Raw genomic sequence first — 24,353 nt, 5'->3', positions numbered from 1 at the left:
ATCTGTTTACATCACAATCAATTATACATGTCCTTCTGCAAAGATCAGGCAAAGCTTTTATTAATTTACACGTAGTGCATTAAATATCATTAATAATAATCAATGTAAGTTGAAAGTAAAAAATGACCATATACATATATACATAATGGAATTGAAGAGTATGGTATTATCTAGTAGCGAATGTATCACGTACTACAATACCTGAGTATCAGTAGATTACATTAATCAGGACATGAAAGGGAAGCAGTAATTGAGAAGGGCGAGAGAGAGGGTTGTAGCCTAAATTTAATGTTATTCAATATGTATATTGAGCAAGTGTAAAGAAAGTGAAAGGCAAATTTGAAAAGAGAATTAAAGATTAGGTATAAGAAATTAACACTTTGAGGTTTGTCAGTGATAATGGTATTTCTCTCAGAGACGGTAAGAGACTTGGAATATCACTCAGACAGAATAGTTAGTGTCTCAAAAATAGCTTATATGGTGGAATCAGCAAAAGTAAGGCAAGGGAGATGGAGTATAGCCAAATTAAATCAAGCTGTGCAGAGGGAACTGGATTATGAATGAGACACTAAAAGAAGTTAATAAGTTTTGCTATTTGGGCAGCAAAATAGATGATGGCCTAAATGGTATATAATGTGTGTCACATACTTAAAAAAATAGGAATATTTTAACATCTAATTTAATTCTTTAGGAAGTATTGTGAAGAAGTATGTGTTTGGGGTATAGCCTCACACTGATGAAAAACAGTACTGACAGGAAGAGAAAAAACACTCATGAAATGTAGTGCTACAAAAGAGTGCTGAAGATTAGATGGATAGACTGCGTAAGTAAAGAAATAGTACTGGATAAATTGAGGAGAAAAGAGATTTATGATGTGGTTTGACTAAAAGAAGAGATTGGTTGATACGACATATACTGAGGCATCAAGGAATAGCTAATTTGGTAAGGGAAGGAAGCTAAAAATGGTAAAGGGAGACCAATGCTTGATTACAGTCAGCAGGTTGAAGTTTCAGTAGTCATGCAGTGGCGAAGAGGCTTGCACAGGGTTGACAGGTAATGGAGAGCTGCATCATGCCAGTCTTCAGACGACAACAATGGCAAGACAGTGAAATACCAACAAAATTGATTAAATAGTCTCCTGAGTGTGGTAACATTCAGTTATATGTGAAACCAGTCATTTATCACTGAAACATTTCCTAGACATATGAAGATCTGAAGATAAGCCTTACTCGTCAGTATACCAAAGGAGATAAAGAACTACCAACAACCCTTTTCATCCAATTTTCTTTTTGCCGGTACTCCTGAAAATTTTAGAAAAGGTAATATACAAGCAACTTTGTAGTGATCTGACTACAAATAATATATTGTCAAAGTCATAATATCTACAGGGATCTGATATTGAAAAGGCTGTTTACAGATATAGCATGAATGTCCTTGGTTCATTAAACAGTAAACTCAGTTTATAAGTATATTCAGTGATCTGTCATAGGCATTTGACTACAAAAATCTCAATATTCTTTTAGAATATCACAGTGTCACACAAAATACTGCAACATTCAAATCATATACCTGTATCAGGAAACAAAAGGTGTGAATAAGAAAGAGTCCTGTATTAAGTTTCATTCAGATGAGAATAATTATACATGACGTCCCACAAGATTTCATCTTAGTGCATTTACAAATGCTAAGTTTGTTTTGTTTACTGTTGATAAATACATAAATACTTGCTTCCAGTTTTGATCTCAAGTCTAGCAAAGCTGTGCAATAGTGCAGGCTGTGCAAGGAAAGTCATGCATTGTGCTGCATGTTTTACACACTGTACAGTTGAGTCCTATGCATCTCTCAAGGTAGTGAATAACATTAGGTGCCGAAAACCTACCCTGTCTGATGGGGAATGGGGGAATGGGTATTGGGGGGGGGGGGGGGGGAGGAGGGTCATCTGGTTCAAGCATCTCATTATGCATAGTAAGGAATTAGTAAGGAATACATTCTAATCAGCTTTGGGTAATGGTGGGTAATGGTTACCTTGCTACACACATACTGCTGTGGAGAGGTCACCTTTCTTTCACTCTAGTGGTTGCAAGATCCCAGCAGTATCACCAGAGGCTTCACCATGGAAGAAAAGTATTTTTGAAAGAAATGCTAAGAAGTACTTTTCTGAGTACTTAGTTTCTAAATGAACTGATAGTAAGTCCTTTTTGACCACATAACCATTGCTTTTTTCTCCAAAGTATATTAAGAATAAAATTTTGGGGAAGTAACACAAATTATCAAGCTTAAAACAGTGACTGCTACTCGATTATAGGCATCACTCTCCTTTGAGGAGCTCGGTGACATTCACATCACCATCCTCACAAGAGCCTCAGTGAAGCACAGGGTGTAATTTTCCTTTGTGGCCTCACACTACAGACAGAAAAAGAACTGCTTGAAAACCTAATGGGGTTTTCATTTAGTACGTTGTATCCAGGAGGGTCCACAAGACAGTGGAGTGTATGCTGGTGCTTTGCTTTCAGAGGGGACATACTACTTAAAAAGGTAAGGTATACCACTGCAGTGTGAAGTCATAAGTTCAACTGCCCTTGCAGTGTTTTAAATGTTTGTATTTTGGGCATGTCTCTTCATACTGCACAAATTATCCCAACTTTGGATGCTACTCCATTAGAACACTCTGTGTGCCCAAATTTTTCCTTGTATTAACTCCACAGAACAACATGCTCCTCTGTTTTCAAATTGTTCCAGTTTAAAGAAAGAAAGAAACAGAAATGAGTACAAAAGTTTTCGCTGTCTTTTGCATTTTCAAGAAAAATATCTACTTCAAAAAATGACAAATTTCACAAATGTGGTGACTAAGCCCCATTTACAGCAAAGATTAAGACACCCACATTGCCATCAATATAAGACTCCAGCAGCTGTCTGAATACATCTGTTCATGAATGCACAGGATCCCGTTCTCTGTTCCCAATGTCCACAGCTTGTGGTCTAGTGACTAGCATTGCTACCACTGGATCGCGGGGTCCCGGATTTGATTCCCGGCTGGGTTGGGGATTTTCTCTGCCTGGGAACTGGGTGTTTGTTTGACCTCATCATTTCACCATCATCATCATCATCATCATCATCTGTTCCCACTAAACCTACGTTGAGGAATGGGTCACTCAATGGTTCTTTTATCCTCCTCTTCTGATTCACACCTTGATATGCAGAAACCAGAGATAAAATTCTGTAAGGAAAAAATGGAGAAACATAAAGGAAATGGCTACTCAGATAGTAGAATATGTGTGGCATGAACATTATTTATTTATTTTTCTGATGAACTGCCTTGAAGAAAGATCAACCATATTACTCTGGGGACCTTTAGGCCAGAGAAAGTTAAATATCAGTAAAGTGCATGAGCATCCATAATAAGGTCCCAGAATTATTATTGTGTATTAAAGGTAAAAAATGCCCACACAGTATTAGGAAAGCTGATTGAAATCAGAGGTACATGACAATAAAATTCTAAATTCAGATTGGAATTTACACTGAAGAGGCAGAGAAACTGGTATGGGCATGCATATTCAAATATAGAGATTTGTAAACAGGCAGAATACAGCGGTGCAGTCAGCAACACCTATATAAGAAAACAAGTGTCTGGCGCAGTTTTTAGAACAGTTACTACTGCTACAGTGGTAGGTTATGAAGATTTAAGTGAGTTTGAATGTGATGTTATAGTCAGTGCATGAGTGATGGGACACAGCATCTCTGAGGTAGCGATGAAATGGGGATTTTCCCGCATGACCATTTCACAAGTGTACCATGAATGTCGGGAATCGGTAAAACATCAAATCTCCAACATCCCTGTGACCGGAAAGAAAACCTGCAAGAACGGGACCAATGATGAATGTAGAGAATCATTCAATGTGACAGAAGTGCAACCTTTCTGCAAATTGTTGCAGATTTCAGTGCCCAGCCATCAACAAGTGTTATCACACAAACAATTCAATGGAACATCATTGATATGGGGGTTTGGAGCCAAAGGTCCACTCGTGTACCCTTGATGACTGCACAACACAAAGCATTACACCTCACCTGGGCCTGTCAACACAGACATTGGACTGTTTATGACTGGAAACGTGTTGCCTGATCAGACAAGTCTCGTTTCAAATTGTGTTGAGCAGATGTACAGGAATGGAGACAACCTCATGAATCCATGGACTGTGCATGGCTTTAGGGACTGTTCAAACTGATGGGGGCAGTGTAATATTGTGGGGCATGTGCAGTTGGAGTGATATGGGTCCCCTGATTCATCTAGATATGACTCTGACAGGTAACATGTACGTAAGCATCCTGTCTGATCACCTGTATCCATTCATGTCCATTGTGAACTCTGACAGACAGCATTTCCAACAGGACAACATGACACCCCACACACCCAGGATTGCCACAGAGTGGCTCCAGGAACACTCTTCTGAGTTTAAACACTTCTGTTGTGCCAGACATGAACATTATTGAACGTATCTGGAATGCCTTGAAACATGCTCCTCAGAACAGATCTCTGCCCCTCGTACTCTTACGGATTTATGGACAGCTCTACAGGATTCATGCTGTCAATTCCCTCCAGCACTACTTCAGACATTAGTCGAGTCCATGCCATGTCATGTTGCGGCACTTCTGTGTGCTTGCAGGGTCCTACATGGTATTAGGCAGCTGTATAAGTTTCTTTGGCTCTTCAGTGTATTGCAAGGCTAGGCTAGTCACCATTTGTGGCAGTGTATTTATTACTGTAAAGAAGTCGATAATATCTACCAAGGTTATAACAAAGTATGAATGTGAAATAATCTGAGTAAAGGTAAGTGTAAAAGGAGGAACAAACATGGTTATTAGATGCTTTTATAGATTACCTGCCTTAGGAGCAGTAGGGACAGAGTGCTTCAAAGAAAACTTCCAGAATATCGTGAGTGAATTCCCCAATCATGCCAATGTCATTGGATGAGACTTAAATTTTTCAACTGTAGAGCAAGAAAGTCATGCAACTGAAACTGGTGCTAGAAACGGAGATGTGTGTGAGATTATTTTGAATGTTTTATCTGAAAATTACTTCAAGCAGATAGTTATAGAACTGATTTAAGAGGGTAATGTTTTAGACTTCCAAGTAAATAACAGACATGAGCTTTTTGAATCAGTAAATATAGAGGTGAATATCAGTGATTATAATGCTGTTACAGTATCAGTGATGACAAGTGCTACAAGGAATGTTATGAACTGTGAAAAATGGTTTTATTTAGCAACAGTGATAGGGAACAAATTTCAAAGAAAGTGAGTAATCACCATTAAACTTTCAGTTTTGAGGATCAGGATGTGGGGGAAAAAAGACTGAAATCCAGAAGCACTAAGCAGTAAGTGTTGGAAGTTGTCATTAAAAAATATCATCTCTGGTGTTGTTGCTAAGGACACTTTTTTGTACATGTTCTTTGCCTTGTTCAGTTCATAATAGTCCATGTTGAGTGTTACATGTGTTGTTCACTATATTCATTCTGTGTGAGAATAAAGTGCTTTATTTAGTTTCAAGCTATAACCAATTTTTACTTAAGGATTAAAAAACAACAGGTTATGCACCAGTACACACAGCTTCCCAGTAGTATGTAGTACAGCAATTAATTTGAAGCAAAGAAAACTACATTTGTATTACATTAAGGAAGCAGTGTAGGATTAAAACAGGGAAGTAGCTGTAGGAATATCAGAGTGGATAAAATTTAAATTTCAGCAGGTCCACAGCTGACATTATAGCTGGCGTTATAGCGCTATTGGGCTTTCCCCTGGGCGTTCAAGGTAGCCCATACTCAAGCCATCTGCCTTGCTTCTTCAGTCCTTGCCATGAGGTGTCTTATGCAGTCACCCTGAGTGGCGTCAGGCTGAAATGCGAACAGAGTGGCTACTGTCGATTCGGCCCTGCGACCATGGAATACAAAGAACAGTATTAAAACCGATAGGGTTTTGTTTTGCAGTCTCTTATGTGAATGTCATTACAAGTAGTATTGTATCCAAGACACGGTGTGTAACATCAGTGTTCATCAATAGCATATCTGTCAACGTCTCATTAAAGCGCTCTGTGAGACCAGCTGTGGGTGGTCAGCAGTTGTCAATCTGTGGGTTAAGTTGCGAAGTTAAATTCGCCGTGATACTAGTCGCAACTAGAAAACGTTTACATGATCAGAGATTATTACACAGGGTGCTCTGTGCTTCAAGGAACGCTACAATTTCCAGAGCTTCGGCATTTGGGACAGCTTTGAGACAGCATAGTGAGGTGGTTAGTGCAGACTGTTATCCATAGACTCCTGTTTGTCAACTCCAGGAACCTCCCCAAGAAATCGAATACAATTCAGTGAAATGGTGCTGCTGCAGGTAGAATTGGTGTCAGATATCCAGGTGGTAACTACTGTACAATCTTCCATCACTGGCGTTGTACAGTGGCTTACACAGTGTCTAACGTATTTGTAGAGCGTGGCCAGTGATATCTGTGTCTCGTTCTGTCTAGAGTATTCATGAACACCTGGTGACGAGGTGTTGGAGCATCATGGAAAAACTTCAGGATAGCTGGCGATTAATGAGCTGGGCTGACGAGCAATGATCTCCATCCCTCAGAACATAGTTCCATTTATTAACTGGAATTCTCATTTCATTGGTTCATCATTCTTGAATGCTTCTGTGGTTTTCAGCTAAATCTTCCCTCTGTTCAGCAGCAATGTCGTCTAATATAGCGATGACTGAGATTTCGTCCTTGGTACTATGTTCTGCCACAGGATGCCTGTAGAGGCAGCCAGTGTCCTTGTGTTTGTACGTGTTTTTTATGCCACTGTGACGTCATTTTCCCTCAAGCATCAGATCCCATCTCGCCTGTTGACCTGATGGATCCTTCAGGCTTATCTACCAGCATAGGGAATGATGGCCTATCACGCTGATGAATGGTTTGCCAAATGAATCAGGACAGGACTTTTTGATGGTCCAAACAACTGCAAAGCACTTAATTTCTTTTATAGAGTAGTTCCTTTCGGGGTTGGACAGTACTCCGGAAGCAAAAGCTATTATCTTTTCAACATATTCATAAGTTTGCACTAAGATTGCATCTATCCTATAACAGTTAGCCTTAGTGAGATGTTCTGCCTTGATGTTCTCGCCAGAAAATTCTAGGAATGGAGACGATATTAGCGCCTCCTTAAACACAAGCAAAGATCTTTCTTGCACCTCGTTCCAGGAAAATTTGGCATCTCCTTGTAGCAGTTCTTCCAAGGGTGTGCCTAAGTACGTAAGTCCTTTATGAACCACTGATTGTACGAGCACATACCGAGAAAATTCCTCACATCACGAATGCGCTGAAGAGTCAGAAAATCTGCGACTGCTCTTATTTTCTCTGGATAGGGAAGGACTCCAAAGTTATTCACTAGGTGACTCAAGCTCTTTATTTCCTAGGCAGCGAAGAGGCACATTTTTGGATTCAGGTGGAAGCTTTGAATACTTTTCAGCACTTCTCAGGTGGCTTACATGCTCTTCAAACGTCAGGTCACCCTCATCAATCTCAATTCGCCAGTGGCCTGTCTGTTTGCCCATAGTTGAGAAATACTGTGCTTCTCCCAAGCAGTCTAGAGTGTCACTACTGTGTGGCAATGGGCAGACTTTTTTTGTGGTTTTGTTCAGTTGTTGGTAGTCGATGCAGAAACGCCATGTGCCATCCTTCTTCACAAGGGCTACAGGACAGGACAAGACAGGACCAAGGACTCTCTGAAGGTTCAATGATGTCATCTTCCAGCATCTTTTCCAGTTCCGCCCGGATTATCCGTATTTCAGCTAGTGACGCCCTATACGAGTGCTGGCTAATTTCTGGATGATTCTTAGTGTTTTACCATGCGATGCTTGTTCTGTCTTTTCTCCACTTAGGATACGAAAGCAACGGAAGATTGGCGCAGAACGTGTAACACCTGCCGACGTTGTTTCTCAGTCAGGCCAGATCTTAATGGCAATTCGGTAGGCATTAAACTGCCCTTCCTGGACTGTTTGACTGTCCCTACACACATACCTTTAGGGATGAGTTGTGGCTGCTTATGACAATTAGTGATCCAAAGTTCTCCTCAGTGTTTACGATTGTTGCAAGCATATAGATATCTTTCGTGAATCTGAAAGGCGTTCTGCAGTCGACAAAAGCGTCACATTTTAATTAGGCATCTCGAATGATGACTGGAACCTCGTCAATAATGACGGAAACATAACAACAGCGTCAGTGGCAAATAATTGCCCAGAGAAACCTTTGTTATGTGTGCATGCTGGAATAGCTTCACGAATCTGGAGCTCTGATCTTCCACAGTCTGTGGTCCCGGCAAGAAATTCCATCCGAGAATAACATTGTGACTACATTATGATGAAATGACAAACTCGAAGGGATGTGTTCTGTCACTGGTAGTTATTCTTGCAAACCATGTTCCTGACGGCTGGATGTATTTTCCTTTTGTGACTTTCAGCACAATTGCTTTCGTATCACGGAACATAGTCTTCCATAGCTGGCGACAATGAGAGTTTGAAATTACAGGAAAGGAAGGCCCTAGGTCGACTAGCGTCCAGACAGGCAGGCCTTCGATGAGGACGTCGATGAGATTTAACTGTTTTCCATGGAGTGTCATCATCTGTGGCGGCCTCACTTCTACAGACGATGCCTCACTTACTTTTCCTGCATTCCAACAGCTAGGAGAGCGGCTTTTATCTTTGTATGGCGACGGCGAATGGCTGCGATGAGAGCATGGCGATGGGTGACGTCCCACAGGTTGAGTATAACCGTCTGCAATTGACTGGCGTGAACGGAACTGTGCTGTTGTGATATCTGATGTCTGTTGGCGTAGTAGTAGTCTAAAACTCGTCTTCTTTCTCCGCAGTGATGAACTACATGTCCAGGGCTCCCACAGTGGAAACATACCGGCGTGTTGTCCTCTGTCCTCCAAATGTCTTATATTCCGTGGGATTTTGGAAAAGTCAACTCTTATTTCTCGTACAAGCATGTCTTTAGTTTTCCTCGCTGTTTTGATTGTACCCGTTGCAGTAGTCATCACAAGGCAAATTCCAAGCCTTACGTGCATTGGTTGGCTGGTGAGTTGTTATTTGACTGCTGCGGCGCTGATTCGAGTTGGGCGATTCTATTCTTCTTGACTCTTTCTGCTGGTGGCAGAGTTTGGTGCTGAAGGTCGATAATCCCATTCTTCAGCATACTCTTTTACCTTCGGATGTATGTGGTCGACATTCACAGCTGCTATTTCTTGCTTACGTGGTCCTATTATTTTGGCTACCATCAAATACTGCATCTCTCCTCTTACAACCTAGGTTATGAGAGAAGTGAGGTCATGGTGGTCCTGCACAACCGCCTTAGGGGCCACGGAAGTCTACCATACCTTTGTCGTCCATTGTTTTTCAATTGTTCTTACGCCAAGCGTACTTGTTGATTGTCACTAAACGTTTTCTTCAATGGTTCAAATGGCTCTGAGCACTATGGGACTTAACATCTGAGGTCATCAGTCCCCTAGAACTTAGAACTACTTAAACCTAACTAACCTAAGGACATCACACACATCCATGCCCGAGGCAGGATTCGAACCTGCGACCGTAGCGGTCACGCGGTTCCAGACTGTAGCACCTAGAACCGCTCGGCCACCAAGGCCGGCCGTTTTCTTCAGTTAGGCATAGAATTTATCCCGTCTATTGAGCTTCTCTTCGTTGCTCTCGAACAACTGCTGGGCTGTATTGTCCACGTAAAAGTACACGTTTGCCAAAAACGTTTTATCGTCCAACCTGTTGTATTCGTCTACTAGGTCTAACCCTTTCAGACTTTAGTTCATAGAGTCCTGACCAGAGACTTCAAAAACCACTGACTGGTCTGATACGCAGCTGACTGCTGTTTCGGAATCCACTGTTCTCCTGAATATACATACCGCGGGAACGATGTGTTGCTTGTATTCCGGTTCCTTCGTGAAGGCAACGACTTTTATGTTGCCTGATTGGGGCCAAAGTGAAGCACATGGTTTGAAGTACCCAGCGTCTCCACCAGACAATGTCATGTCTTAACGAAAATCTAACCCAAATCTGAAAGCGGGGTGTCACTGAAGTATAACAATTGTCATTGAAAGCATGTTTTTTACAACCACGAATGTGCAGCCAGAACAGACCAGAACTGACCTCCTGAATGGTGTATGCTGATTTTTATACAGACGTCAAACATTCCAGAAAACACAAACATTGTAAACAAAAAAGTTTCGATGACCTTTCAGAAATGATAATTACTGAGTAACAAATAACAGCTAGTCTTTGGGCTTGAATTGGCGACCTGTAGCACCCCGCCCACCGAAGCTGACGGCTACGCCACGCTGCATTCAGCACAGCGTGGAAATACTTCCTCCCGTAGATGTTTCGCGAAATGATCAGGAACAGAAAACCAGAGAAATTAGAGCTCGTACGGAAGTTTAACGATCGTCGTTCTTCCTTTGCACCATTTGAGAATGAAACAGGGGTGGAGAAAATGGTAGTGGTATCAGAGGTACACACCGCCACACTTCTTAACGTAGCTTGTGGAATACACATGTTACGGGGAAAGGTGAAATTGTATTCAGCAGCTCCTGCTGCTCCCGCGAGCAACTCACGTTGACTTACTTTCTGCTCAACAGGTGGTGCAACCAGAGATCGATACATATACAATTTTCTCGCCACTTACTCGTCAACTCTGGGTATACGTACAACCATCACCCAATTGAACTCTAAAGGAAATTTTCGTCATCTGTAGAAACTGAGTCACAAACTAGCATTTTACCCAGTGATATGTATTGCTTTGAGGAATATTGGTTACCTGGAATATATATTCCCTACCCTACGCAATCACCAAGCTATTTTTATAAATAGAGTTGACCTTGAAAGGGCATTAAGTGGTGTGAATACAGTGACACGTGCTGACATATTCAATGAACAAGTTCCAATCAGTGCAGCATTAGAGGCTGTGACTTGTCACATACTGACAACTATGGAACTTTCTCTTTCTTCCTCCAGATATGGAGTTGACAAATCAGAAGACAATTAACCTGATCTGTCAGGTAACACTGCCTCTCCTGGTTTCAGTGCCCACAATCTACTTGGAGCGGTATTAGAATGTCTGACTGTGGCTATCTGATGGAACAACTGCTCACAGATTTTGAGATATGTTTACTGAACAGCAGCGCCTCCACTCATTTTTGAGTGGAACAAGAAGTATATTCAGTCAACGATCTCTTGAACTGTAGCTTCAGCCTCCTCCCCTCTATCCAATGGAAGATCCATTACAGCTGCCATGTGAGTGATCATTTCTCAGGTGTCATGTCCCTTAGACCATGGCAGCCGACTGAGTGGCCACCAGAATGGACCCTCAAGAAAGCTGACTGGTATACTTTCAACACCGCTTTATTATCTGATGATATCCCAAAAGTGAATATCGTCAGCGTTCTTCAGGATACAACTACCACGATACAAAATTCAGCGTAATTAATAATTCTCATTACCCCAGCAACCAGTCCTTTGATGGACACAGAAAATCGCCAGACACACCAAAGATTGGAGGCAGCAGCTCCAACGACATAAGCATCATCCATCAGTCGAAAACCTTATTGCTTTCAAAAGGCTTCATAGTCACTATCTTACGAAACACCAGAAGGAATGCTGGGAAAGATATGTAACTATCTAAGGACGCATACTTCTTGTTCACAGGTGTGGGTCAAATTGCGTTGCATCGAAGGTCAGCAGATAGCAAGCAGTACACCTCTGTTATCCTTATAGAGTGCAATGTTCTTATTTACCCTATTGTTATTGCAGAACTCTTTGTAGCATGCTTCGATCGAGCATGTGCATCCAACACAATAGATTCTTCACTACAAAATATCTTGAACCACACAATGCTCGTTTCAGTATTATGAGAACCCCTCACTGCTCTCTCTGGGTCTTGACCTCAATATAGCGCAGGACCCAGCATAATCGTCAACCAAGTGCTACATCTATCCATGGATTACTGACATTACATTCTTGTGGTCTTCAATCGCATCTGGTGTGAGAGTGAGTTCTTAATCCAGCAGAGAGAAAGCACGATTGCTCCAATTTTGGGAACAGGTAAAATTTGTGCGAAATATACAGCTATTGGCCCATCAGTCTCACGAATATTCAGTGTAAGTTGCTCGAATGAATGGTGAACCGGCAGCTGGGTTTTGTCTCCTGAGATGAGTGGTCTCTCCTCCGGTTTTATCTGGAATTTTCTAGTTCTGAGGCTGTTTAGTGTTTGAGTTGGCTCATCCTACCGTACACACCATACACAGGAGAATGGAGACCCACAGGGGTGTGTACTGCTTGTGATGCTTTTTTTGATAGAGATCAACAGGCTTACATAAGTTGCGCAGACTATGGTTTCACTGCCCTTTTATATTGAGGCCTTTGTTTTGACTGCTGTTCTTCAACTGTAAGTGTTGCAGAATGCTAGCAACAGGTCAATCGTGGGCTCTCGCCCATTGTTTTCAATTTTCCACCTCCAAAACGTGTCACACACTTCTGCCAGCGTACAGGGTGTTGGGGTATAGGTACAGATATTGTGATTATTGATAGCTTAATAGACACCCACTTCAGAGTGTTAGTTGTTTTTTCTCTGCATCTAACAGCCTTCCCACAAACAAATCACATAATTTCCTACCTGATGTTTCCTGCACACTTGTATCTGTGGTAGAGAAGGCAAGTAGTTGACTTCAGTTTATTGGGAGAATCATGTGGAACTGTGGTTCATCTGTAAAGGAGACTGCATATAGGGCGCTAGTGCTACCTATTCTTGAGTACTGCTTGAGTGTTTGGGATCTGCACCATGTCAGATTAAAGGAAGGCACTGAGGCAACACAGAGGTGGGCTGCTAGATTTGTTACCAATAGGTTCGAACAACATGAAAATATTGTGGAGACGCTTTGGAAAATCAAAAGGGAATCCCTGGAGGGAAGACGATATTCTTTTTGAGGTACGCTACTGAAAAAATGTAGAGAATCGGCATTTGAAGCTCACTGCGGAACGATTCTACTGCCACAAATATACATTTCGTGCAAGGACGACAAAGATAAGATGCGAGAAATTAAGACTTATACAGAGGCATCACTCTAATTGCGAGTGGCTTGCAGAGAATGTGTGTAGATGTAGATGTAAAACTGCTGTGAAACGGGCAGCACCTGTCAGTATAGACTATCGATTTGGTGTCCATGCATACATGTGGCGAACGACAGTTATTTCGAGTGGTCGCGCTAAAAGCAGAGACGTTCCAGCGCAGCGGAGTATGACTGCGCACGGAACCCCTTTGGTTCCGTGATTATTCTTAGTTTTTGTATTTGACTGCTTCGTGTTGTTTTCTGGAATTATTTTGTGAGTTTTAGTGTGATTGCTGATTTGGTTGTGTTTTGTCGATGTAGTCAGACAATAAAAGCCAAGTAAGACTCTCAAGACGTTCTGCGTTATTTCAGCAATATATATATATTCAGAATGAGATTTTCACTCTGCAGCGGAGTGTGCGCTGATATGAAACTTCCTGGCAGATTAAAACTGTGTGCCCGACCGAGACTCGAACTCGGGACCTTTGCCTTTCGCGGGCAAGTGCTCTACCATCTGAGCTACCGAAGCACGACTCACGCCCGGTACTCACAGCTTTACTTCCGCCAGTATCTCGTCTCCTACCTTCCAAACTTTACAGAAGCTCTCCTGCGAACCTTGCAGAACTAGCACTCCTGAAATATAGGATATAGCGGAGACATGGCTTAGCCACAGCCTGGGGGATGTTCCCAGAATGAGATTTTCACTCTGCAGCGGAGTGTGCGCTGATATGAAACTTCCTGGCAGATTAAAACTGTGTGCCCGACCGAGACTCGAACTCGGGACCTTTGCCTTTCGCGGCCAAGTGCTCTACTATACTTTTTTTTTTTTTTAGATCTCATTTTGTTCTATATTGTTCGTTGAATTTGTTCGTGGCGGACGTCCGATGACACTCGTTCGTTAATTCGTTCACTCAGTTGTTTTATTACAGAGGGTAGCTAAACCCTCTGACCGAACACGCTGAGCTACCGTGCCGGCTAAACTAGCACTCCTGAAAGCTCAGATGGTAGAGCACTTGCCCGCGAAAGGCAAAGGTCCCGAGTTCGAGTCTCGGTCGGGCACACAGTTTTAATGTGCCAGGAAGTTTCAATATATATATATTAATAACTTCAGTGGTGACTCCGATATTACGAACACGAAAATTAGCTCGCATGAAAAAGTGACCACAAGAATGGAAAGGACCCGATCACCTACAGAAATTGGACGGCAGGGAGACGAAAGCAGCGGAGTTCAAGCAACTCCAATTGAAATTTCATTCGTGCCTTTTACGTAACAGCGGCGAATCAGAAATAGGTTTAATCTCGCGAATGGCTCTATGTTTACCGCCGTTTTGGCCACAGAACCCGAAATTTGGTTTGCACAAACAGAAGCAAATTTCCTGTATAGTGGAATAACAAACGAGAACATGTGGTAAGCCAGTTGGACCAAAACTGCGCATCTATGGTGGAAGATATAATTGTCAGCCCACCATCTGAAAACTGTTGCCAACACTTGAAAGCAGCGTTAATACAACGGATTCCAAGTCGATTGAGCAACAAATCCTACATTTATTGCATCATGGAGAGATGGGAGACAATATGCCCTCGAAATTTCTCCGACGCCTGAGAAACTCCGTAACGGACACGGAAATGCCAGACTCAATGCTGCGAGAATTGTGGACAAGTCGCCTACCTGTATCAGTGCCAACCATCGTACACTCAAGCATGGAATCGAATTTAGATAAGCTGGTAGAGATGGCTGACCTAGTACAGGAAACAGTTTCACTTCCGCTACCTCCAATCACAGAGCTCCCACGACATTATACAGCAGCATCAACAGAGATGGCCGCAGCAACACAGCGAAAGTACCATACATATATACAGGACGAGTTGCAACAGTTGTCAAAGGCAGTCAGCAACTGTCATTCCGCAGACGCAGACGCACTTGACGGAGGGTTGTACCCTCAGCTGGGGGCAAAGTCTTAGCGCTACTGAGGCGCTTCTCCTTCTTACATGGTGTGGTGGTGTGGGATTACATGGTGGTTATGATCTTTACTTGACTTTTGTGCTGTCTTTTTTTTTTTTTTTTTTTTTTTTTTTTTTTTTTTTTTTTTTTTAAGAGTTGAAAGAATAGTCAGAGCGATAGTAGAAGAGGTAGGAAAACGAACGGCCCAGTTGACTGGCCGGCGTGATTTTTAAATGAAAGATGACAGGACAGTAGAAGGGACAGTAGAAGTGTGAGGAAAACGAACGCCCCATTGGCTAGCCGGGAATTACAGCTAAGTGACAGATTAAAGGAGAGGAGGAGGAACACTAAGAGTTAAATGAAAGCGAAAGGCCATTATCCTGCCTCTTCTTCTTCGTGGGGGCGTCTTTGATGGTGGCGGCAGACAATCTTGAGGGGATGGAGTGGGGGGGGGGGGGGGGAGAGAAAGAAGTCAGAGAGTGACAGATGGAGAAGTGGCAAAAGGAAGGGCCTGTCATGATTAGGTCGGCATTGGGAAGGGTGTGGGGGTGATGGGGGTTGCGTGCTGGGGGGTGGGTGAATGGCATGACATGGTGGGGAGATGAATCGATGATGTGAGAGAGAGTAATTGGCATGAAATGAGGTGGCTAGTGAATGTGGGGTCATGGGGGGCGGAAGAGGAGGTCAGGCCATTGAGTGGTGGCTAGACGATGGACTCGGGTGCCCAGGGAAAGGATTAAAGGATTGGGAGAGTGTCGGGTTTGTTGGTAAAAGGAAGTGGCTGCGGAGAGGATGCGGTTTCGAAGGAGAGGCACCTCGGCCAGGATGTGGAATTCTTGGGTAGGGAAGTCGAAGGTGAGGCGGAGGGCACGCCGGAGAGCCCGGTTCTGGACAGTTTGGAGTCGGCGGAGGTGGGTGGGGGCAGCATTGCCCTACACCACCACCGCGCATTTAAGGATGGGACGAACAAGGGAGGTGTACAATCTGACAGCAAGGTGTGTAGTGAATGAAGAGGTTGGATTGATGAGAGGGTAGAGCTGGCATAGCCGCCCTATTGCCTTAAGACGCACATCATCGATATGGGGGCGCCAGGTGAGACGGTAACGCCCAAGTACTTCGCAGTACGAGTCCAAGGGACTGGGATGCCAAGGACCATCACCTGTGGGAGCCGAATGGGAATATGGCGTCGGCAGATGATAAGGGATTGGGTTTTGGAGGGATTAAATGCCAGACGCCAGGCCCTACCCCAATGGGTTAGGGAATCTGTAGCCCCCTGGAGCCGCTGTTGGAGACCTGCCGCGCTCCGAGAACGAGAGAAGAGCGCAGTGTCATCTGCGTAGAGAGCTAAATGTAGCCTCGGCGCAGAGGGCCGATCGGCTGTGAAGAGGGAGTAGAGTAGCGGTCCAAGTACGCTGCATTGTGGTACTCCTGCCCTCCTGCCCTGATACGTCGTCGCGTGGATTTCCCGTCAGGGATCCTGAGACGTTAACAGTGCAGCATGAGAAAACGGAAGTTGACGATAAAGAGAAAAAAATTCAGAGACGACGGAAAACGTTTTCTCAATCACTAACTAGGAGCCCACATCGACGTCAATTTTGTTGGTATCACGAAAGTGCAGCACGATGCTCACCACCGTGCAAGCACCCAAACTTCTCGAGCGGATGGCATTAGGCGCGACCGGCTGCGGGAGTTTTTTACAGCGCCAACAAAACAATTAATTCTCTCACAGACTCTTTGTGGCAGACGAACTTTCGCGGTGCACGTTCCTCGTAGACACAGGGTCGGATGCTTCCTTGTCCCCGCACAAGATGTTACGTGTTCGTGTGAAGCCCATGCCCTTACAGTTTTCTGCAGCAAACAACTCGGTGATGAAGACATTTGGTGAAATAACTCTGTTGTTAGATTTCGGACTGGGGAAGAGATATCAGTGGCAGTTTATTGTAGCTGATGCAACAGAACCAATAATAGGAGCAGATTTCCTCGCGAATTTCAGTTTGCTGCCTGATGTCAGGAATGGCCGTCTAATCAACAATATTTCCGGTTGCAGGCACCCAGGCGCCTTATCCCATGAAACAGGTGCGAGAAGCATTCATCACAAATGAGTTTACGCAGCTGTTTCAACACTTTCCCGAGATTGTTACACCACAATACGAGAAGAAAGACGTGAAATACAATACGCAACATTTCATCAAAACCACACCAGGTCCACCAGTGTCTGCACCGCCACAGAAATTACCACCTGACCGCCTAGTAATAGCAAAAAAAGAATTTGAGAAATTGTTGAAGGAAAACATGATCCGTCCGTATGACAGCCCGTGGGCTTCGCCGTTACATTTAGGCCCCAAGAAAGATAAAACGTCGAGATCGTGTGGCGATTTCCGGGCACTAAACGCAATGACAATACCAGATAAGTATGCGGTTCCGAATTTACAGGGGTTTAATAATTTGCTAGCGGGATCACACGTGTTCAGTGTAGTGGATTGTGCGAGAACTTATATGCAAATTCCAGTGGCGGCAGAAGACGTCCCAAAGACAGCTATAACTACCCCGTTTGGCCTTTTTGAACACATGTATATGCCTTTTGGACTTAAAAATTCAGCCCAGACATGGCAAAGGTTTGTCGACGAGGTTTTGCGTGGCCTGCATTTTTGTTTCACTTACATTGACGACATGCTAGTATTTTCTAAAACTACAGCCGAGCATGATCATCTGACAGATTTTTCAACGACTCAGTGATTATGGCGTGACCATTAATTGCAAGAAGTGTGTCCTAGGGCAAAACCTAGTGACTTTTTTGGGGTACTTAATTACCGCAGCAGGAATTACTCCAACGCCCGACCACCAAGAATTACGAAGGTTTCTAGGAATGGTAAATTTCTACAGGCGGTACTTACCAGGGACGGCGAAGAGACGGGAGCCGTTGATAGCACCAGTCGCAGGTACCAACGCTAAAGGTTAGCGCAGAATTCAGTGGTCTATGGAAATGCAACGCTCGTTCGAGGTAGTGAAACAAAGTGTAGTTAACGCTACGCTTCTAGCACACCCTGATCCGACCGCAACTGTTGTCGATGCAAGTCAGGCAGCCATAGGCGCAGTCCTGCAACAATACGTTACTTTTGCGTTGCAGCCTTTGACATTTTTTTCCCAAAAAATTAAATGGCAAGAAATCGTGAGTTTCTGGCGGTTTTTGAGGCAATCAGATATTCCAGAGCGTCAGTAGATGCCAAAGACTTCACCGTTTACACGGACCATAAACCCTTAACGTTTGTTTTCAAACAGCGCGGCAAACACAGTTCTCCGAGGAAACACAGACAGGTTGAATTTATAGCTCAATTCACAACCGCCATACGGCATATGGCAGAGGCAGATAATTTTGCAGCAGATTATCTTTCCCGAATAAATGGCAATTCCCCAACCATTGGCTTTCACGAGTTGGCAGTGGTACAAGAGAAGGATGCAGAGTTGCAGCATTTCCTCTTGAACGAGAATACGGGTCTCCATCTAGTGCAAATTAGATTACCGAACACGAGTTGGAAGTTTGGTGCGACACCTCTACAGGCAGAAAGCGCTCATTTGTGCCAACAGACTACCGCAGACGAGCATTTCATAGTGTTCACGATGTGGCCCCTCTTGGCATCAGGAGCACGGTCCGCCTGGTGACAGAACGTCGGCCCGGGGTAAGCAAGGAACGCAGGAGATGGGCGCAAGAGTGTTTGACCTGCCAAAGAAGCAAAGTGGGTCGTCACGCCCATCCTCCGATAGGGATTTTTACTGACAGTTGCAAAAGATTCGCTCATGTCCATCTTGACTTGGTGGGACCATTACCGCCCTCAGAAGGTTTCCGCTACTTTCTTACGGTAACTGATCGATATACCCGTTGGGCGGAAGCCATTCCGATAGCGGACATTTCAGCAGAAACGACAGCAAAGAACTTCATGGGCGTGTGGATAGCGGGTTTTGGATGTCCTGTACATGTAACCACGGATAGTTTGAGTCAACTTTATTTCAACACTTAGCCCATCTGTCTGGAATGAACCACCACAAAACTACCAGTTATCATCCCAAGAGAACCGGAATGGTTGAAAGATGGCATCGGATTTTAAAAACAGCTCTTATGTGTCTATACATATACGGACACAGGCTCTGCCTTTGGTATTACTTGGTTTGCGCACTGCTTACAAGCCTGACTTAGACACGTCTACCGCAGAAATGGTGTATGGCCAGAATATCCACGTCCCAGCGGACTTCAGTGAAGACAGGAGTCCTAAGTCAGGAGAATTTGATACATCACCTACGTTCATAGCGCAGTTACGACAACAAGTGCCGCGTCTGGGCACAATTCCAGGCACCAGGCATGGACATCAACCAACTTTCATGCACAAAGACTTGAGAAGTTGTACCCACATTACGTTGAGATTAGACATCGTCAAACCACCATTGTAATTACCGTATTCGGGGCCTTACGAAGTTCTGCACTGAAACACGCATAAGATGTAAATCCCCTACAATAGGAAGTCAGCAGTGGTGTCAATAGAAGGAGTCAAACCAGCTTACATGCCTGCCAAAGGTAACGAAGAACCTCATCCAGCAAACAAGGCAGCACCGAGGATATCGGAGGAAACAGTTTCTCTTGTGCCTCCACCGTCCGGTCAGCAGATATCACCCGAGCAAGTACCACATACACATGCGAGCAGGTCGGCGGGTACGCTTCAAGTACCCATACGTCCCGGGTGCTTCACACTTTCAGCAGGGAGGCTGTGTGGCGAACGATAGTGATTTCGAATCGTTGCGCTAAAAGCAGAGACGTTTCAACGCAGCGGAGTATGACTGCCCACGGAACCCCTTTGGTTCCGTGATTATTCTTAGTTTTTGTATTTGACTGCTTCGTGTTGTTTACTGGAATTACTTTGTGAGTTTTTGTGTGACTGCTCATTTGATTGTGTTTTGTGGATATATATATATATATATATATATATATATATATATATATATATATATATATATGGTGAGTCACCTAACATTACCGCTGGATATATTTCGTAAACCACATCAAATACTGACGAATCGATTCCACAGACCGAACGTGAGGAGAGGGGCTAGTGTAATTGGTTAATACAAACCATAAAAAAATGCACGGAAGTATGTTTCTTAACACAAACCTACGTTTTTTCAAATGGAACCCCGTTAGTTTCGTTAGTACATCTGAACATATAAACAAATACGTAATCAGTGCCGTTTGTTGCAATCTAAAATGTTAATTACATCCGGAGATATTGTAACCTAAAGTTGACGCTTGAGTACCACTCCTCCGCTGTTCGATCGTGTGTATCGGAGAGCACCGAATTACGTAGGGATCCAAAGGGAACGCTGATGGACCTTGGGTACAGAAGAGACTGGAACAGCACATTACGTCCACATGCTAACACCGTTTTATTGGTCTTTTTCACTGACGCACATGTACATTACCATGAGGGGTGAGGTACACGTACACACGTGGTTTCCGTTTTCAATTACGGAGTGGAATAGAGTGTGTCCCGACATGTCAGGCCAATAGATGTTCAATGTGGTGGCCATCATTTGCTGCACACAATTGCAATCTCTGGCGTAATGAATGTCGCACACGCCGCAGTACATCTGGTGTAATGTCGCCGCAGACTGCCACAATACGTTGTTTCATATCCTCTGGGGTTGTAGGCACATCACGGTACACATTCTCCTTTAACGTACCCCACAGAAAGAAGTCCAGAGGTGTAAGATCAGGAGAACGAGCTGGCCAATTTATGCGTCCTCCACGTCCTAGGAAACGCCCGTCGAACATCCTGTCAAAGGTCAGCCTAGTGTTAATTGCGGAATGTGCAGATGCACCATCATGCTGATACCACATACGTCGACGCGTTTCCAATGGGACATTTTCGAGCAACGTTGGCAGATCATTTTGTAGAAACGCGATGCATGTTGCAGCTGCTTGGGCCCCTGCAATGAAGTGAGGACCAATGAGGTGGTCGCCAATGATTCCGCACCATACATTTACAGTCGACGGTCGCTGTCGCTCTACCTGTCTGAGCCAGCGAGGATTGTCCACGGACCAGTAATGCATGTTCCGTAGATTCACTGCCCCATGGTTTGTGAAACCCGCTTCATCGGTAAACAGGTAGAACTGCAACGCGTTCTCTGTTAACGCCCATTGACAGAATTGCACTCGATGATTAAAGTCATCACCATGTAATCGCTGATGTAGCGACACATGAAACGGGTGAAAGCGGTGACGATGCAGTATGCGCATGACACTACTTTGACTCAGTCCATCAGCTCTCGCAATGTCCCGTGTACTCATGTGTGGGTTCATGGCAACAGCAGCTAACACACCAACTGCGCCCGCTTCTCCTGTGACGGGCCTGTTACGGACCCGTTTGCGTGCTACGATCATACCTGTTGCATACAGTTGGCGGTAGATGTTTTGCAATGTGCGGCACGTTGGATGCTCTCTGTCCGGGTACCGTTCTGCATACACCCTGCAGGCTTCAGCTGCATTTCGTCGACACTCGCCATAGATGAGTATCGTCTACGCCTTTTCAGAGTTCGAATACACCATGGTCACAGTTCCTACAACACTACACTATCGCAGACGTCTGGTAACACGGTGTACTACAGTTGGTCTGCGTGCGGAGACGAATGCAGAATAACAATAGCAGCAAGCGCTACATGCGGACACTGCGACAGCTAGACCAAACCACAGCAGTGCACTACAGCCACACTCATAAACACGGTCGTCATGGTAAACATGTCCCTGCAGATGCTGCTCGCCGACCGTCGCCCGTGTTTGTTACAACACGCAACTGAACGTCGGAGGTTTCAAGCGTCAACTTTAGGTTACAATATCTTTATATATATATATATATATATATATATATATATATATATATATATATATATATACTATAGTTATTAGTCGGCAAATGAAGAAAATAATGACGTAATGTTGTTCAGTACACTGTCCTCAGTCATCAGCAGAAATATCTGCACTTATACCCCTAACACCTTGTATAGTTTTTCATCCACATCGAGAACGATATCTTCATAATGTGGTACAGTTATCTCACTTTTTTGGGGGTTTTATTTGACGCCAGGCTGATATTGCTACCACGTATTTTTCAGCTTGAAAGTAATGACACTTGCTTGAGTAGCACCTTCTGAGATGTTGACCAGTCCATCTTCTTGCGCCTCTTTAATGCCCTTATCTCGACTGGAATACGAGAATCTGCCTTATTAGAACGCTCATTGGCGTTACAGCCATTGGGCCTAATGCTCCATCGCGAGATCTGATTTGTGATTGGCACCTTTTGGATGAGCCATGTGGACTGGAGTTCCTCCCTTACAGATCAGATGCCACCAATTAATAATGAATTATGCAATATTGTAACAGCTATCCAGCATACCTGGTCACCGTATCCTACTCCCTGGCAGGTGCAATTCCTTTGTTCAAAGACAACCCAGGTCTTGGGTCCCAATATAATTTCATCTGGCCTCTCCTTGCTCTGATCATTGTTTTCTCCCTTTGAACTCCATTGAACATACGACTCTTCAACCTTTCTCGCCGGATATGTTGTAAATAGTCTTCACGGGTTTGCCGCCGTATCACGTTGTGCAAACTCCACAATATTTTCTCGGAGCAACTGTCCGCCATCTTCAGGTGGTTCACCCGTGCTGGTGGCTAGGTATGACTGACGGGATCCGCACGTCGACGCCCCGTTTCTAGAACATGTGCGCGAAGAATGCACAGGCGCGGAAATCACGCATGCGCAACTGTACATCCATTGAACATCTTTGCAAACCTTCCTATCGTGGGTAACATTCGTTTAACAGAACTTTCTGGAAACGTGACGTTATTTTGATGTCTCGCGCAGTATCGACGTCCGCTGTCGACCTTGTGACAAGGAAGAATATGAATTTTATTGATCCTCGGTTAACTCGCAGCACTTTAAGTTGTCCTCTTTGTTTCCGCCTAACCACACACTTGTAAATCGCCACATATTCGGAAATAAAAAGCCAAATATTTGTGAAAAGGCAGAATATGAGTGTTATTATTCTTAATTTCACTCGCAGCAATGTAGGCTGTCCTATTAGGTCCCTTCCTAACCATACACTCGGAAGTCGCCAGATATTCAGAAATAAAGAGCCAAGTATTTGTGAGAAGGCAGAAAATTAATTTTATTGTTGCTCATTTCAGTCGTAGCAATTTAAGCTATTCGCTGAATTTCGTGCCTAATCACACACTTGGAAACCGCAATATATTTCATCCTTCGTTCTGAAATTACAAGGAATGTAAATAACATCGAATATTGAAGAACATACTTGTGTTACATTCATAAAAAAGTCTCAGAATGTGTTAACAATGGTAACATGAAAAAATACAGGGTGATTCAAAAAAGAATACCACAACTTTAAAAATGTGTATTTAATGAAAGAAACATAATATAACCTTCTGTTATACATCATTACAAAGAGTATTTAAAAAGGTTTTTTTTCACTCAAAAACAAGTTCAGAGATGTTCAATATGGCCCCCTCCAGACACTCAAGCAATATCAACCCGATACTCCAACTCGTTCCACACTCTCTGTAGCATATCAGGCATAACAGTTTGGATAGCTGCTGTTATTCCTCGTTTCAAATCATCAATGGTGGCTGGGAGAGGTGGCCGAAACACCATATCCTTAACATACCCCCATAAGAAAAAATCGCAGGGGGTAAGATCAGGGCTTCTTGGAGGCCAGTGATGAAGTGCTCTGTCACAGGCTGCCTGGCGGCCGATCCATCGCCTCGGGTAGTTGACGTTCAGGTTTCATAACTAACCTTTTTCGTAGGACTCTCCATACAGTTGATTGTGGAATTTGCAGCTCTCTGCTAGCTCTGTGAGTCGATTTTGCTGGGCTGCGAACAAATGCTTGCTGGATGCGTGCTACATTTTCATCACTCGTTCTCGGCCGTCCAGAACTTTTCCCTTTGCACAAACTCCCATTCTCTGTAAACTGTTTATACCAACGTTTAATACACCACCTATCAGGAGGTTTAACACCATACTTCGTTCGAAATGCACGCTGAACAACTGTCGTCGATTCACTTCTGCCGTACTCAATAACACAAAAAGCTTTCTGTTGAGCGGTCGCCATCTTAGCATCAACTGGCGCTGACGCCTAGTCAACAGCGCCTCAAGCGAACAAATGTACAACTAAATGAAACTTTATAGCTCCCTTAATTCGCCGACAGATAGTGCTTA

The sequence above is a fragment of the Schistocerca cancellata genome, chromosome 3 (assembly GCF_023864275.1).
Source record: "Schistocerca cancellata isolate TAMUIC-IGC-003103 chromosome 3, iqSchCanc2.1, whole genome shotgun sequence".
In the NCBI taxonomy this organism is placed as follows: Eukaryota; Metazoa; Arthropoda; class Insecta; order Orthoptera; family Acrididae; genus Schistocerca; species Schistocerca cancellata.
Note: the sequence above shows the minus strand (reverse complement) of the source record.